The sequence below is a fragment of the Cryptomeria japonica genome, unplaced genomic scaffold (genome assembly GCF_030272615.1).
Source record: "Cryptomeria japonica unplaced genomic scaffold, Sugi_1.0 HiC_scaffold_195, whole genome shotgun sequence".
Lineage (NCBI taxonomy): Eukaryota > Viridiplantae > Streptophyta > Pinopsida > Cupressales > Cupressaceae > Cryptomeria > Cryptomeria japonica.
In genome coordinates this window covers 55334-72500 of record NW_026729017.1, presented here as the reverse complement: position 1 = coordinate 72500, position 17167 = coordinate 55334, and the positions used below count along the sequence as shown (strand labels likewise).

The 17167-nt window shown below is 59.9% G+C and overlaps 1 non-coding gene across 1 annotated transcript; it reads left to right on the top strand.

Annotated features, from left to right (window-relative positions):
- Positions 1-13899: 13899 nt before the first annotated feature.
- LOC131868084 (5S ribosomal RNA) lies at positions 13900-14018 on the top strand. Its single transcript, XR_009366577.1, has one exon. It is a non-coding gene; the product is annotated as a 5S ribosomal RNA (ribosomal RNA).
- The last annotated feature ends 3149 nt before the right edge of the window (positions 14019-17167 follow it).

Here is a 17167-nt window from a genome sequence, read left to right as displayed (position 1 = left end):
TCGCGACAGTCATGCCGTGAGAGTGTGCACCGTGCACGCGACCGAGTAAGGCCACTCAGAGACATCCATTTCCCAGGCATATGCCCCCTACGCACTTTTGGTGGTGCACCCCGCACGAACAATCCCGCCTCGACCAGCCTGAACAATTCCCCTCTCGAAGGAAGGCCTCGGCCTTAATCGTCCACGACAAACAGCTCGACGAGGCATGAAGCACCCACGGGAGCCGGAGCACGACGATGCAGAGTCTCGGTTCACAGGAGCCTGGGAAGAACATCCCGTACGGAACCCTTTACCCGAAAACATCCGAACCGCACATGCTCGCGACAGTCCTGCCGTTAGAGAATGCACCGTGCACGCGACCGAGTAAGGCCACTCAGAGACATCCATTTCCCAGGTATATGCCCCCTACGCACTTTTGGTGGCGCAACTCGCACGAACAGTCCCACCTCGACCCCGTATACAAGCTTTTTTGCCTCGAAGAGTTCGTCGGAGACGAAGAAGCAACCTTCAGTGCAACCGTAGCACTCTTTTGTGCAACCGCCCAAACAACGCCCCCTCTACCCTCTGTCGAAACACTCGGCATTGCTGCTCCCTAAGGTGAGCTTCTCCTCATAGGCAATTCCGCTCTTATCCGGTCACGTTTGTGTGCCCGAATTTCGCAAGGCAACCTCCATGGGACATGGAAAAGACTCGAGAAGAGAGCTCGCTCACGGGAGAGAGAAGCCAAGGAGACCACGAGAGTGCTGAGAGTGGGACAGCGCTGAATAGGCGGGAGAAGCCTGCGCGTATAAACGGAGATATATATCCAATTGCAACGAAGGAACGTGCCAAAGATCGAGAACAATGGCAGAAATGCTAGTAACGTGCACTTCGGGACCAACGCATCACCGGAAGACAACCGCCAAACATCGAAAGAGTCGCGATGCTCCGCAACCTACGTGCAAAGCGGTCGCACACCGGGTAAGGGAGTGAGAGCCCCAAACATAGCTGGGCGAGGCGCTCACTCCGCTCTTTAATATCTCGTTAATACCGCCAAGGAAATGGCACAAGCACACACACACAAGCATCCTCGGAAGAGGACAGTTCGAGTGACAGGTCAAATCCAAGAGTTCCGAAGACTACCTCCAGGAACAATCGGGAACAAGACCGATTACAAGTCGTCGAGTCTGTTACTGGGCGAACACGAGATGCGCACAGGAAATCGATCAGCCCTCACAATGGCCCAAGGCCAGAGATCGGACTGCTACGATTTACCCCAACAATCATCGTGCCACTCTTCGCAGAGAGGTGATAGACGCCAACGAGCCCGCGCATAGCAATCGAGGTGTAAAAAGGGCGTTGAAGGCAGGAAGCCTGGACGAAAGAGGCTACGAGGTCACCTCGAAGCGGTCTAAGAATCGGGCGCACTTGGGGCGACTACCAGTGCCAACCCCTTATCCCGCGGTGCGTCCGACACACAGAAATTTCCAAGGCGGCCAAGGAGCCTCCCCGCATAGCAATCGGGGTGTGAGGTTACGGATGCAGCATTGATAGCAATCGAGGTGGGAGGCGAAGGATGCAGAAGTGAGAGCCGAGGGATGTAGCAGAGATAGCAATCGGGGTGTGTGATGCAGAAGAGATAGCAATCGAGGTGTGCGGTGGGAAGGGCCCAGCAGCCAGAATGCATGAAGCGACGGATGAAGCAGTGATGACAACCGGGCTGTGAGGAGAGGAGGGATGCAGCCAAGAAAGCAATCAGGGCTCGAGGCAAGGGATGCATCAAGGATAGCAATCATGTTGTGAGGCGAGATTCCAAAGGCTAAACGTGAGAGGCTGCAGGGTCGACTCAGAGAGGTCTATGCATGTGAGAGGCTGAAAGCAAGGTCAACTCGGAGCGGTCTATGCATCGGGCGCGCTTGGGGCGACTACCAGTGCCAACCCCTTATCCCGCGACGCGTCCGACAAAGAGAACGTTCCAAGGCGGCAGAGGAGGTTACCAGCCGAAGGATGCAGTAGCAATAACAGGTATAGTTCCGCGGCGGCCGAGAAGACTCACCGCATAGGAATCGGGATGCGAGGCGAGGGATGCGGCGGGAAGGCCCCGACGGCTAAACGGAAGAGGCTGCAGGGCCGCCTCGGAATGGTCCAAGCATCGGACGCGATTGGGACGACTACCAGTGCCAACCCCTTATCCCGCGATGCGTCCGATACACAGATAGTTCCAAGGCGGCCGAGGAGCCTCACCGCATATCAATCGGGGTGCGAGGCGAGGGATGGGGCGGGAAGGCCCCAACGGCTAGACGGAAGAGGCTTCAGGGCCACCTCGGAATGCTCCAAGCATCGGACGCGCTTGGGGCGACTACCAGTGCCAACCCCTTATCCCGCGATGCGTCCGATACACAGATGGTTCCAAGGCGGCCGAGGAGCCTCACCGCATAGCAATCGGGGGTGCGAGGCGAGGGATGGGGCGGGAAGGCCCCAACGGCTAGACGGAAGAGGCTTCAGGGCCGCCTCGGAATGGTCCAAGCATCGGACGCGCTTGGGGCGACTACCAGTGACAACCCCTCATCCCGCGATGCGTCCGATACGAAGATGGTTCCAAGGCGGCCGAGGAGCCTCACCGCATAGCAATCGGGGTGCGAGGTGGGGGATGCGGCGAGATGGCCCCAACGGCTAGACGGAAGAGGCCACAGGGCCGCGTCGGAATAGTCCAAGCATCGGACGCGCTTGGGGCGACTACCAGTGACAACCCCTTATCCCGCGATGCGTCCGATACGAAGATAGTTCCAAGGCGGCCGAGGAGCCTCACCGCATAGCAATCCGGGTGCGAGGTGGGGGATGCGGCGAGATGGCCCCAACGGCTAGACGGAAGAGGCTGCAGGGCCGCCTCGGAATAGTCCAAGCATCGGACGCGCTTGGGGCGACTACCAGTGACAACCCCTTATCCCGCGATGCTTCCGATACGAAGACAGTTCCAAGGCGGCCGAGGAGCCTCACCGCATAGCAATGGGGGTGCGAGGTGAGGGATGCGGCGAGATGGCCCCAACGGCTAGACGGAAGAGGCCACAGGGCCGCCTCGGAATAGTCCAAGCATCGGACGCGCTTGGGGCGACTACCAGTGACAACCCCTTATCCCGCGATGCATCCGATACGAAGATAGTTCCCAGGCGGCCGAGGAGCCTCACCGCATAGCAATCGGGGTGCGAGGCGAGGGATGCGGCGAGATGGCCCCAAAGGGTAGACGGAAGAGGCTGCGGGGCCGCCTCGGAATAGTCCAAGCATCGAACGCGCTTGGGGCGACTACCACTGCCAACCCCTTATCCCGCGATGCGTCCGATACACAGATAGTTCCGAGGCGGCCGAGGAGCTGGGGGATGCGGCGAGATGGCCCCAACGGCTAGACGGAAGAGGCTGCAGGGCCGCCTCGGAATAGTCCAAGCATCGGACGCGCTTGGGGCGACTACCAGTGACAACCCCTTATCCCGCGATGCGTCCGATACACAGATAGTTCCGAGGCGGCCAAGGAGCCTCACCGCATAGCAATCGTGGTGCGAGGTGGGGGATGCAGCGAGATGGCCCCAACGGCTAGACGGAAGAGGCTGCAGGGCCGCCTCGGAATGGTCCAAGCATCGGACGCGCTTGGGGCGACTACCACTGCCAACCCCTTATCCCGCGATGCGTCCGATACACAGATAGTTCCAAGGCGGCCGAGGAGCCTCACCGAATAGCAATCGGGGTGCGAGGCGAGGGATGCGGCGAGAAAGCCCCAACGGCTAGAGGGAAGAGGCTTCAGGTCCGCCTCGGAATGGTCCAAGCATCGGACGCGCTTGGGGCGACTACCAGTGACAACCCCTTATCCCGCGACGCGTCCGATACACAGATAGTTCCAAGGCGGCCGAGGAGCCTCACCGCATAGCAATCGGGGTGCGAGGCGAGGGATGCGGCGAGAAGGACCCAACGGCTAGACGGAAGAGGCTTCAGGGCCGCCTCGGAATGGTCCAAGCATCGGACGCGCTTGGGGCGACTACCAGTGACAACCCCTTATCCCGCGACGCGTCCGATACACAGATAGTTCCAAGGCGGCCGAGGAGCCTCACCGCATAGCAATCGGGGTGCGAGGCGAGGGATGCGGCGAGAAGGACCCAACGGCTAGACGGAAGAGGCTTCAGGTCCGCCTCGGAATGGTCCAAGCATCGGACGCGCTTGGGGCGACTACCAGTGACAACCCCTTATCCCGCGACGCGTCCGATACACAGATAGTTCCAAGGCGGCCGAGGAGCCTCACCGCATAGCAATCGGGGTGCGAGGCGAGGGATGCGGCGAGAAGGACCCAACGGCTAGACGGAAGAGGCTTCAGGGCCGCCTCGGAATGGTCCAAGCATCGGACGCGCTTGGGGCGACTACCAGTGACAACCCCTTATCCCGCGATGCGTCCGATACACAGATAGTTCCAAGGCGGCCGAGGAGCCTCACCGCATAGCAATCGGGGTGCGAGGCGAGGGATGCGGCGAGAAGGACCCAACGGCTAGACGGAAGAGGCTTCAGGGCCGCCTCGGAATGGTCCAAGCATCGGACGCGCTTGGGGCGACTACCAGTGACAACCCCTTATCCCGCGACGCGTCCGATACACAGATAGTTCCAAGGCGGCCGAGGAGCCTCACCGCATAGCAATCGGGGTGCGAGGCGAGGGATGCGGCAAGAAGGACCCAACGGCTAGACGGAAGAGGCTTCAGGGCCGCCTCGGAATGGTCCAAGCATCGGACGCGCTTGGGGCGACTACCAGTGACAACCCCTTATCCCGCGACGCGTCCGATACACAGATAGTTCCAAGGCGGCCGAGGAGCCTCACCGCATAGCAATCGGGGTGCGAGGCGAGGGATGCGGCGAGAAGGACCCAACGGCTAGACGGAAGAGGCTTCAGGTCCGCCTCGGAATGGTCCAAGCATCGGACGCGCTTGGGGCGACTACCAGTGACAACCCCTTATCCCGCGACGCGTCCGATACACAGATAGTTCCAAGGCGGCCGAGGAGCCTCACCGCATAGCAATCGGGGTGCGAGGCGAGGGATGCGGCGAGAAGGACCCAACGGCTAGACGGAAGAGGCTTCAGGGCCGCCTCGGAATGGTCCAAGCATCGGACGCGCTTGGGGCGACTACCAGTGACAACCCCTTATCCCGCGACGCGTCCGATACACAGATAGTTCCAAGGCGGCCGAGGACCCTCACCGCATAGCAATCGGGGTGCGAGGCGAGGGATGCGGCGAGAAGGACCCAACGGCTAGACGGAAGAGGCTTCAGGGCCGCCTCGGAATGGTCCAAGCATCGGACGCGCTTGGGGCGACTACCAGTGACAACCCCTTATCCCGCGACGCGTCCGATACACAGATAGTTCCAAGGCGGCCGAGGAGCCTCACCGCATAGCAATCGGGGTGCGAGGCGAGGGATGCGGCGAGAAGGACCCAACGGCTAGACGGAAGAGGCTTCAGGGCCGCCTCGGAATGGTCCAAGCATCGGACGCGCTTGGGGCGACTACCAGTGACAACCCCTTATCCCGCGACGCGTCCGATACACAGATAGTTCCAAGGCGGCCGAGGAGCCTCACCGCATAGCAATCGGGGTGCGAGGCGAGGGATGCGGCGAGAAGGACCCAACGGCTAGACGGAAGAGGCTTCAGGGCCGCCTCGGAATGGTCCAAGCATCGGACGCGCTTGGGGCGACTACCAGTGACAACCCCTTATCCCGCGACGCGTCCGATACACAGATAGTTCCAAGGCGGCCGAGGAGCCTCACCGCATAGCAATCGGGGTGCGAGGCGAGGGATGCGGCGAGAAGGACCCAACGGCTAGACGGAAGAGGCTTCAGGGCCGCCTCGGAATGGTCCAAGCATCGGACGCGCTTGGGGCGACTACCAGTGACAACCCCTTATCCCGCGACGCGTCCGATACACAGATAGTTCCAAGGCGGCCGAGGAGCCTCACCGCATAGCAATCGGGGTGCGAGGCGAGGGATGCGGCGAGAAGGACCCAACGGCTAGACGGAAGAGGCTTCAGGGCCGCCTGGGAATGGTCCAAGCATCGCACGCGCTTGGGGCGACTACCAGTGACAACCCCTTATCCCGCGACGCGTCCGATACACAGATAGTTCCAAGGCGGCCGAGGAGCCTCACCGCATAGCAATCGGGGTGCGAGGCGAGGGATGCGGCGAGAAGGACCCAACGGCTAGACGGAAGAGGCTTCAGGGCCGCCTCGGAATGGTCCAAGCATCGGACGCGCTTGGGGCGACTACCAGTGACAACCCCTTATCCCGCGACGCGTCCGATACACAGATAGTTCCAAGGCGGCCGAGGAGCCTCACCGCATAGCAATCGGGGTGCGAGTCGAGGGATGCGGCGAGAAGGACCCAACGGCTAGACGGAAGAGGCTTCAGGGCCGCCTCGGAATGGTCCAAGCATCGGACGCGCTTGGGGCGACTACCAGTGACAACCCCTTATCCCGCGATGCGTCTGATACACAGATAGTTCCAAGGCGGCCGAGGAGCCTCACCGCATAGCAATCGGGGTGCGAGGCAAGGGATGCGGCGAGAAGGACCCAACGGCTAGACGGAAGAGGCTTCAGGGCCGCCTCGGAATGGTCCAAGCATCGGACGCGCTTGGGGCGACTACCGTTGCCAACCCCTTATCCCGCGATGCGTCTGATACACAGATAGTTCCGAGGCGGCCGAGGAGCCTCACCGCATAGCAATCGGGTTGCGAGGCAGATTATTGGGAAGGGAACCCCCTGGGATGCGGCTCAAGCAGTGCCCAAAGGGACTGGAATGCGGAATCACATCGAGAGACCCAAATGCTATACGAGGGCTCAAATCGAATTATCGATTTGGCCACGACATGGACGCATCGGAACGACTACCTTTGCCGAACCACTCGCAATTGCATCCATACCGAAACCAATAGACATTTCCGTTAGAGCCCTCGCATAGCATTCGGGAATCTCGCATGCCCCTCTAAATCGACCAATGCTGGCGCTCAACGAAAATCCGAGCGCTACCACCGTTCGAGCGCCAGCATTGGTCGAGTTAGAGGGGCACGGGGGAGAATGCTCCAGTCAACACCTCCCCTATATAAGTTATTTGTCCGATTCTCGCACAACCGTAGTCTGCCTCGTCGAATCAAACAACGGTCCCAGATTCCGACTTCCGTTCCGTAGAGACCCAAAAGCTAGATGGAGGCTCGCAAGAAAGAGAGTCGGCGCATAGCAATCGGGTTTCTCGAACGTTTAGGGACCGAGCTCACTTGCGGATAGGGCAAAATCCGCCAAGCAACCCAAAAGCTAGACGGGGGCTCGAATCGAATCGCCTAGGCGGCCACAACAACGACGTGTTGGATCGACTACCAGTGCCAAACCATTCAGCAAGACTAGTCTGTGTCGAGGCCGGATAGAGATTCTCAGAGAGCGCCCGTATAGCATTTAGGAGACCTGCCGCGTCCCTCACACTCGACAAATGGTGGTGCACGTTTATAAATCCGAGCGATCCCAACCCTTTCAAGCACCAACATCGGTCGAGATAGAGGGGCACGGAGGGGGCTGCGTGAGACAACACAGTCCCCTATATAAGTTATTTGTCCGATTCTCACACATCCGAAGAATGGTCATCAAATCGGACAACAGCCCAAACTTCCGACTTCCGTCCCAGAAAGCCCAAGAGCTATCTAAAACGTTCATGGCCGGAACTCGATCGCGGCTATACCAGTCCGCCAAGCAACCCAAAAGCTAGACTGGAGCTCTAGTCGAATCACCTCTGTGGCCATTGCAAGGACGTGTTGGAGCGACTACCATTGCCGAACCATTCCGCAGGTCGAGTCCATACCAAGGCCGCATAGAGATTCACGATGAGCTCCTGCATAGCAATCAGGAGACTTGCCGTGTCCATCACAATCGATAAATCCTGGTGCAAGATTTTTGCATCCGAGCGCTCCAACCAGTCGAGCACCAGCATCAATCGACATAAACGGGCACGGGGGGAGGATGCTCGAGAACACTACCTCCCCTATATAAGTTATTTGTCCGATTCTCAAGCAGCCGAAGTCTGGTCATCGAATCGGGTCAAAGACCACAACTTCCGACTTTACCCACAATGCAAGTCATCGAATCGAACATCGGCCCCCGAGTCGGACTCCATGCGTATGTCAGGTCATCGGACCCAAATTCCGCCTTCCTGCGCATGGCGGGCCATCAATATCAACTCGGTCATCGGACCCAAACTCCGCCTTTCTGCGCATGGCACGCCTTCAAATCGGTCATCGGACCCAAATTCCGCCTTCCTGTGCATGGCGGGCCATCAACATCAACTCGGTCATCGGACCCAAATTCCGCCTTTCTGCGCATGGCACGCCATCAACTCGGTCATCGGACCCAAATTCCGCCTTCCTGCGCATGGCAGGTCATCGGACACAAATTCAGACCTCGCCAATATGCCTACGTATCGAATCGGTCATCGGACCCAACTTCCGACTTCATCCATACTGTAGGGTCTTTGAGGTTGGCGCGGTGCGCTCAACCCGGGGAGTCGACCCATCGAAGCATACACCTCCCCTATATAAGCTATTTGTCCGATTCCCACACCTGTGTAGTTTGCACCTCTGACCAGGACATCGACCCCAACTTCCGAACTCGACTGCAACGACGGCACCAGCGCCTTGGTGCGCACCTTGCGACGCACAGTCCCAACATTCGCCTTCCTGCACATGGCAGGTCATCGGACCCAAATTCCGACCTCGCGAGTATGCCTACATATCGAATCGGTCATCGGACACAACTTCCGACTTCATCCATACCGTAGGGTCTTTGAGGTTGGCGCGGTGCGCTCAACCCGGGGAGTCGACCCAACGAAGCATACACCTCCCCTATATAAGCTATTTGTCCGATTCCCACACCTGTGTAGTTTGCACCTCCGATCAGGACATCGACCCCAACTTCCGAACTCGCCTGCAACGACCGAACCAGCGCCTTGGTGCGCACCTTGCAACGCACAGTGCCAACATTCGCCTTCCTGCACATGGCAGGTCATCGGACCCAAATTCCGACCTCGCGAGTATGCCTACATATCGAATCGGTCATCGGACCCAACTTCCGACTTCATCCATACCGTAGGGTCTTTGAGGTTGGCGCGGTGCGCTCAACCCGGGGAGTCGACCCAACGAAGCATACACCTCCCCTATATAAGCTATTTGTCCGATTCCCACACCTGTGTAGCTTGCACCTCCGATCAGGACATCGACCCCAACTTCCGAACTCGACTAAAAAGACCGCACCAGCACCTTGGTGTGCACCTTGCAACGCACAGTGCCAACATTCGCCTTCCTGCACATGGCAGGTCATCGGACCCAAATTCCGACCTCATGAGCATACCTACTAATCGAATCGGTCATCGGACCCAACTTCCGACTTCATCCATACCGTAGGGTCTTTGAGGTTGGCGCGGTGCGCTCAACCTGGGGAGTCGACCCATCGAAGCATACACCTCCCCTATATAAGCTATTTGTCCGATTCCGACACCTGTGTAGTTTGCACCTCCGCTCAGGACATCGACCCCAACTTCCGAACTCGCCTGCAACGACCGAACCAGCGCCTTGGTGCGCACCAAAAGTGCGCACTTTTGGAGGGCACTTTTGTGCGCTCCAAAGGTGCGCACTTTTGGAGGGCACTTTTGTGCGCTCCAAAGGTGCGCACTTTTGGAGGGCACTTTTTGGAGGGCACTTTTGTGCGCTCCAAAGGTGCGCACTTTTGGAGGGCACTTTTTGGAGGGCACTTTTCTGCGCTCCAAAGGTGCGCACTTTTGGAGGGCACTTTTTGGAGGGCACTTTTCTGCGCTCCAAAGGTGCGCACTTTTGGAGGGCACTTTTTGGAGGGCACTTTTCTGCGCTCCAAAGGTGCGCACTTTTGGAGGGCACTTTTGTGCACTCCAAAGGTGCACACTTTTGGAGGGCACTTTTTGGAGGGCACTTTTCTGCACTCCAAAGGTGCGCACTTTTGGAGGGCACTTTTTGGAGGGCACTTTTGTGCGCTCCAAAGGTGCGCACTTTTGGAGGGCACTTTTTGGAGGGCACTTTTGTGCGCTCCAAAGGTGCGCACTTTTGGAGGGCACTTTTGTGCACTCCAAAGGTGCGCACTTTTGGAGGGCACTTTTCCTGCGCTCCAAAGGTGCACACCTAGGTGAGCACCTTCGACCACACCTTGTAGCACACCAAACTCTGACTTTCGACTTCATCCGCAATGCAGGGTCTTTGAGGTTGGCGCAATGCGCACAACCAGGGGAGTCGACCCATCAAACCCAACACCTCCCCTATATAAGCTATTTGTCTGATTCTCATACATGCGTAGCCTGCAGGAGCAATTAGGACATCGACCCCAACTTTCGGCTTCTAAACGAAAACAAGGTCTTTGAGGTTGGTGTAATGCGAACAACTAGGGGAGTCAACCCATCAAACCCAACACCTCCCCTATATAAGCTATTTGTCTGATTCTCATACATGTGTAGTCTACAGGAGCAATTAGGACATCGACCCCAACTTTTGACTTCTTAACGAAAACAAGGTCTTTGAGGTTGACGTAATGCGCACAACCAGGGGAGTCGACCCATCAAACCCAACACCTCCCCTATATAAGCTATTTGTCCGATTCTCATACATGTGTAGCCTACAGGAGCCATTAGGACATTGACCCCAACTTTTGACTTCTTAACGAAAACAAGGTCTTTGAGGTTGGCGTAATGCGCACAACCAAGGGAGTTGACCCATCAAACCCAACACCTCCCCTATATAAGCTATTTGTCTGATTCTCATACATGTGTAGCCTGCAACAACGATTAGGACATCCACCCCAACTTCTGAATTCGTCTGCGTTGACCGCACCAAAGGTGCACGCCTTGGTGCTCACCAAAATCCGACTTCCGACTTCTTCTGCTATGCGGGGTCTTTGAGGTTGGCGCAGTGCGCACAACCAGGGGAGTCAACCCACCGAATGCAACACCTCCCCTATATAAGCTATTTGTCTGATTCTCATACATGCGTAGACTGCAGCAATGATTAGGACATCCACCCCAACTTTTGACTTCTTAAACAAGACAGGGTCTTTGAAGTTGGTGCAGTGCACACAACCAGGGGAGTCGACCCATCAAACGCAACACCTCCCCTATATAAAGCTATTTGTCCGATTCTCATACGTGTAGTCTGCAGCAGCGATTAGGACATCGACCCCAACTTCCGAATTCGTTTGCATTGACCGCACCAAAGGTGCACGCCTTGGTGTGCACCTTGGAGTGCACTTTGGTGCTCACCTCGGTGCACACTTTGGTGTGCACCTCGGTGTGCACCAAAGGTGCGCACCTTGGAGCGCACCAAAGGTGTACACTTTGGAGCGCACCACATAGGGTCTTTGAGAGGTTGGCGCAGTGCGCACACCAAGGTGGGTGTTGAGGTGCGTGCCGAGGTGGGTGGGTGCTAGGGTGCGCTCCATGGTGGGTGCCAGGGTGGGTGCGTGCTAGGGTGGATTCCAAAGAGGGTCATAGGGTGGGTGCCAAGGTGGGTTGGTGATATAGTGGGTTCAAAGGTGGGTACTAGGGTGGGTTCCAAGGTGGGTCACAAGTTGGGTGCCAGGATGCGTGGGTGTTAGGTTGGGTGCCAAGGTGGGCTCCTGCGTGGGTGGGTGCTAGGGTGGGTTTCAAGGTGGACGCGAGGGCGGGTGCCAAGGTGGGTAACAAGTTGGGTGTTAGGATGGGTGAGTGCTAGAGTGGGTGCCAAGGTGGGTGGGTGCTAAGGTGGATGCCAAGGTGGTTCACAGGGTGGGTGGGTTCTAGGGTGAGTTCCAAGGTGGGTCACAGGTTTAGTGCTAGGGTGCGTGTCAAGGCGGGTGTCGAGGTGCCTGGGTGCTAGGGTGTGGATGCCAATGTGGGTCATAGGGTGGGTACTAGGGTGGGCTGCAATGTGGGTGCCAAGGTGGGTAACATGCTCGGTTGGTTCTAAATTGGGTGTCAGGGTGGGTGTGCACCCACCTTGCCCGAGGTGGGTGCCAAGGTGCCAGTGTGGGTGGGTGCTAAGGTGGATGCCAAGGTGGGTGAGAAGGTGGGTGATAGGTTGAGTGGTAGGATGGGTGGGTGCCAAGATGGGTCACAGGGTGGGTGCAAGGGTGGGTAGGTGCTAGGGTTGGTGTCAGGGTGGGTGGGTGCTAGGTTGGGTTCCAAGGTGGGTGCGAGGGTGAGTGTCAAGGTGGGTCACAGGTTAGGTGCTAGGATGGGTGAGTGCTAGGGTGCAAAGGTGCCAGGGTGGGTGCTAGGATGGGTCGATGCTAGGGTGAGTGGCAAGGTGGGTCCACAAGTGTCAAGGTGGGTGCCGAGGTGGGTGCCAACTTGGGTTCCAAGGTGGGTGCCAAGTGGGCGACTGCTATGGTGGATGCCAAGGTGGGTCACGGGGTGGGTGCCAAGTTGCTAGGTTGTGTTCCAAGGTGGGTGCCAACGTGGCTGCTAGGGTGCGTGGGTTAAAGGGTGTGTCACAACGTGGGTGCCAGGATGGGTGCGCACCCACACTGGCCAAGACGGGTGCAAGGTTGGGTTCCAAGCCCGGTCACAGGCTGGGTGCTAGGATGGGTGGGTGCCAAGGTGGGCACCAGGGTGGGTGCACCCACCCTGGCCAAGGTGGGTCACGGGGTGGGTCCTAGGGTGGGTAACAGGGTGGGTACTAAGGTGCGTGCCAAGGTGGGTCATGGGGTGGGTGCCAAGGTGGGCACCAGGGTGGGTGTGCACCAACCCTAGCCAGGGTAGGTCACGGGGTGGTTGTCGGGGTGGGCGTCAAGGAGCCAAGGTGGGTGGCAAGTAGCCAAGTTGCGTGCCAAGGTGGGTGTCGGGGTGGGTGCCAAGGATCCAAGGTGGGTGCCAAGGAACCAAGGTGGGTGTCTGGGTGGGTGCCGAGGTGGGAGCCAGGGTGGGTCCCAAGGTGAGTGCAAAGGTGGGTGCCAGGGTCAAGGTGAGTGCCAATGTGGGTTCCAAGGTGCCAGGGTCAGGGTGAGTGCCAATGTGGGTTCAAAGGTGCTAAGTTGGGTGCGAGGTTGGGTGCGAGGGTGGGTGGGTGCCAAGGTGTGCTAGGTGGAAGCCCGGGTGGGTCGGCATCCCATGGGTGTCGAGTTGGGTGCCTGATGGGTGCTTCTTGTCAAGTTTTAGTCGTCGGGACTCATTTCGAGCCTTAGAGGTCGTTTCTTGTCCGGTTGCCCTGTCTTCGACCTGGGAACCCAATTTTGGTCCTCGGGTCCCATTTTTTTTTGTCTCGCATCCCACTTTTGGCCTGTGGCCTTTTCGGGGTCGATTCTCGTTTTGGGCATCAGAGCATGTTTCTTCTCCTAAAACCCAATATTTGTTTATTAAGTCTCGGAACACATTTTTGTTCTCGTGGACCCATCATGGGTCTTGGAACGCATTTGTGGTCCTTGGGTCCCATTTTGCATCCCGAAACTTGTGTTTTGGTGCTTGATCCCTATTTTGGGTGCCCACCTTGCACCAAGTGCGCACCCGGGGCAAACCGAGCGCCTTGGTGCACCGGGGCAAGATCGAGCGTGCACCCGAGGCGCCCCGAACATGCACCAAGGTGCACTCGGCCCACATGTGAGCGCAGGTCGTTGCGCCCGAGGTGGTGTGTGGGCACCGCGTTGCAGACGGGACACTGCACGCACACGACGCCCCGTCCAGGTGCACGCACGTAGGCCGGGCCGGGTGCACACCCGACGCCCTAGCAAGGTGCGCGCACCCGGGCAGGGCTCACACTTGGCGAACGGGGCGCACTTCGCGAGGGAGGGTGTGCACCTCGACGGGGGTGGGTGGCCGGGGTGGATTCGCACGTGGGTCGCGGTTTGCTAAGTACACACTGCGACAAGCTCATAACGGGTGCGATCATACCAGCGTTAGTGCACCGGATCCCATCAGAACTCCGCAGTTAAGCGCGCTTGGGCCGGAGTAGTACTGGGATGGGTGACCTCCCGGGAAGTCCCGGTGTTGCACCCTTTTTTAGTTTTTCGCCGGGCGTCGCAATGCTATTTGAATAAACCTTTTGCCCGTTTGCGTTCTCGTCGGGGCCGGGCCGGGCCGGGGTGCGCTGCCCGCACTACCGCGCGCGCGGGGGCGACACCGAGCGCGCACCCGAGGCGCCCCGAGCACACAGGCCACGGTGCAACCCGGGCGTTGTGCGCGCACCCCGGTGCGCCCGAGGTGCTGCGCGCGCACCCAGGTGAAATCGGTGTGCACCTCGGCCAGTGCGCGCTCGGTCGAGTCGCGCACGTTGGCCAAGGTGCACGGTGATGTTTCTTACTCTAAGGTTCCGCACCAGACGCCCGGGACAGGTGAGCGAAGCTGGGCGGGGCCGGGTGCGCGGCCGGGGCAGGTGCACGCAGCTGGAGAGAGCTTTGGAGCACACCAGAGGTGCGCACCTTGGAGCACACTTCGGAGCGCACCAATGATGCGCTCCATTCAAAAGTTTCCTGAAAAGGCAAAAAAAGTTGAGATTATAGAATTTCCCACTTGAGAGATTGTAAAAAAAAAAAATTTAAAATGAAGGAAACGCGGGTGCCAAGGTGTGCGCGCCCGGGTGCGCAGCCCAGCCAAGGTGTGCGCACCAAGGCGCCCACCCTGGCGAAGGTGCACGCAAGGTGCGCACCCGAGGCAAACCGGACAATTAACCCAACTTTCGACTTCGCGCGCACCTGCGCACCTTGGAGCGCACTTCGGAGCGCTCCTTGGTGCGCACCAATCTTGGGCACCTCGGAGTGCACCATGGCGCCCACCAAGGTGCGCACCCGGGGCAAACCGAGCTCCGACTTCGTGCGCACCTTGGAGCGCACGAAAGGTGCGCACCATGGCGCCCACCAAGGTGCGCAGCCCAGCCAAGGCGTGCGCATCAAGGTGCGCACCCTGGCGAAGGTGCGCACCCGGGGCAAACCGAGCTCCGACTTCGTGCGCACCTTGGAGCGCACAAAGGGTGCGCAACCCAGCCAAGGTGTGCGCACCCCGGGCAAACCGAGCTCCGAATCGTGCGCACCTTGGAGCACACTTCGGAGCCCTCCTTGGTGCGCACCGATGTTGCGCACCTCGGAGCGCACCCGGGGAAAACAATGCAATTAACCCGACTTTCGACTTCGTGGGCACCTCGGAGCGCTCTCGGGTTCGCACCTCGGAGCACACCGAGGTGCGCACCTTTGATGCGCTGCCTTCACCAATTTCCAGAAAAGGCAAGAAAACATTGAGAAGGTGTGCGCACCGAGGTGCCCACCCTGGCGAAGGTGCACGCGAGGTGCGCACCCGGGGCAAACCGGGCTCCGACTTCGTGCACGCCATGCTGCGCACCTTGGAGGGCCATGGTGCGCACCTTGGAGCACACTTCGGAGCGCTCAATGGTGCCCAACCCAGCCAAGGTGCCCACCGCGGCGAAGGTGCACGCGAGGTGCGCACCCGGGGCAAACCGGGCTCCGACTTCGTGCACGCCGCACCTTGGAGCACACTTCGGAGCGCTCCTTGGTGCGCACCAGGGCGCGCAACCCAGCCGAGGTGCCCACCCCGGCGAAGGTGCACGCGGGGTGCGCACCCGGGGCAAACCGGGCTCCGACTTCGTGCACGCCATGGTGCCCACCGCGGCGAAGGTGCACGCGAGGTGCGCACCCGGGGCAAACCGGGCTCCGACTTCGTGCACGCCGCACCTTGGAGCACACTTCGGAGCGCTCCTTGGTGCGCACCAGGGCGCGCAACCCAGCCGAGGTGCCCACCCCGGCGAAGGTGCACGCGAGGTGCGCACCCGGGGCAAACCGGGCTCCGACTTCGTGCACGCCATGGTGCCCACCGCGGCGAAGGTGCACGCGAGGTGCGCACCCGGGGCAAACCGGGCTCCGACTTCGTGCACGCCGCACCTTGGAGCACACTTCGGAGCGCTCCTTGGTGCGCACCATGGTGCCCACCAGGGCGCGCAACCCCGCCGAAGGTGCACGCGAGGTGCGCACCCGGGGCAAACCGGGCTCCGACTTCGTGCACGCCGCACCTTGGAGCACACTTCGGAGCGCTCCTTGGTGCGCACCAGGGCGCGCAACCCCGCCGAAGGTGCACGCGAGGTGCGCACCCGGGGCAAACCGGGCTCCGACTTCGTGCACGCCATGGTGCGCACCAGGGTGCCCACCGCGGCGAAGGTGCGCACCCGGGGCAAACCGGGCTCCGACTTCGTGCACGCCGCACCTTGGAGCACACTTCGGAGCGCTCCTTGGTGCGCACCAGGGCGCGCAACCCAGCCGAGGTGCCCACCCCGGCGAAGGTGCACGCGAGGTGCGCACCCGGGGCAAACCGGGCTCCGACTTCGTGCACGCCATGGTGCCCACCGCGGCGAAGGTGCGCACCCGGGGCAAACCGGGCTAGGACTTCGTGCACGCCGCACCTTGGAGCACACTTCGGAGCGCTCCTTGGTGCGCACCATGGTGCCCACCAGGCCGCGCAACCCAGCCAAGGTGTGCGCACCAAGGTGCACGCGAGGTGCGCACCCGGGGCAAACCGGGGTCCGGCTTCGTGCACGCCGCACCTTGGAGCACACATCGGGGCGCTCCCGGGTTCGCACCGGCGTTGCGCACCGTGGTGGGCACCTCGGAGCGCACCGTGGTGGGCACCTCGGAGCACACCAAGGTGGGCAGCGAGGTGCGCACCTTTGATGCGATGCCTTCACTAATTTCCATAAAAGGCAAAAAAAAACGAGATTTTAAAATTTCCGTTTTGAAAGATAGTGAGAAAAAGGGAATGCTGGTGCCATCTTGAGCCCGCCCTGGTGCGCAGCCCAGCCAAGGTGTGCGCACCAAGGTGCCCACCCTGGCGAAGGTGCGCGCCCGGGCAATTAACCCAACTTCCAACTTCGCGCGCGCCAGGGTGGGAGCGCACCCAACAACCGGGCCTGGGAAGAGCCAATGCGAGAAACCCCACCAAACGCTCTGACAAAAAAAGAGGGGGCGCTCCAGTAACCCCGCTTCGGAGCGCACCCTGGGCAAACCCAGCGAGGGTGCCCACCCCGGCCAAGGTGCAGGCGAGGTGCGCACCCGGGGCAAACCGGGCTCCGACAACGTGCACGCCGCACCTTGGAGCACACTTCGTAGCGCTCCCGGGTGCGCACCTCAGAGCACACCAAGGTGGGC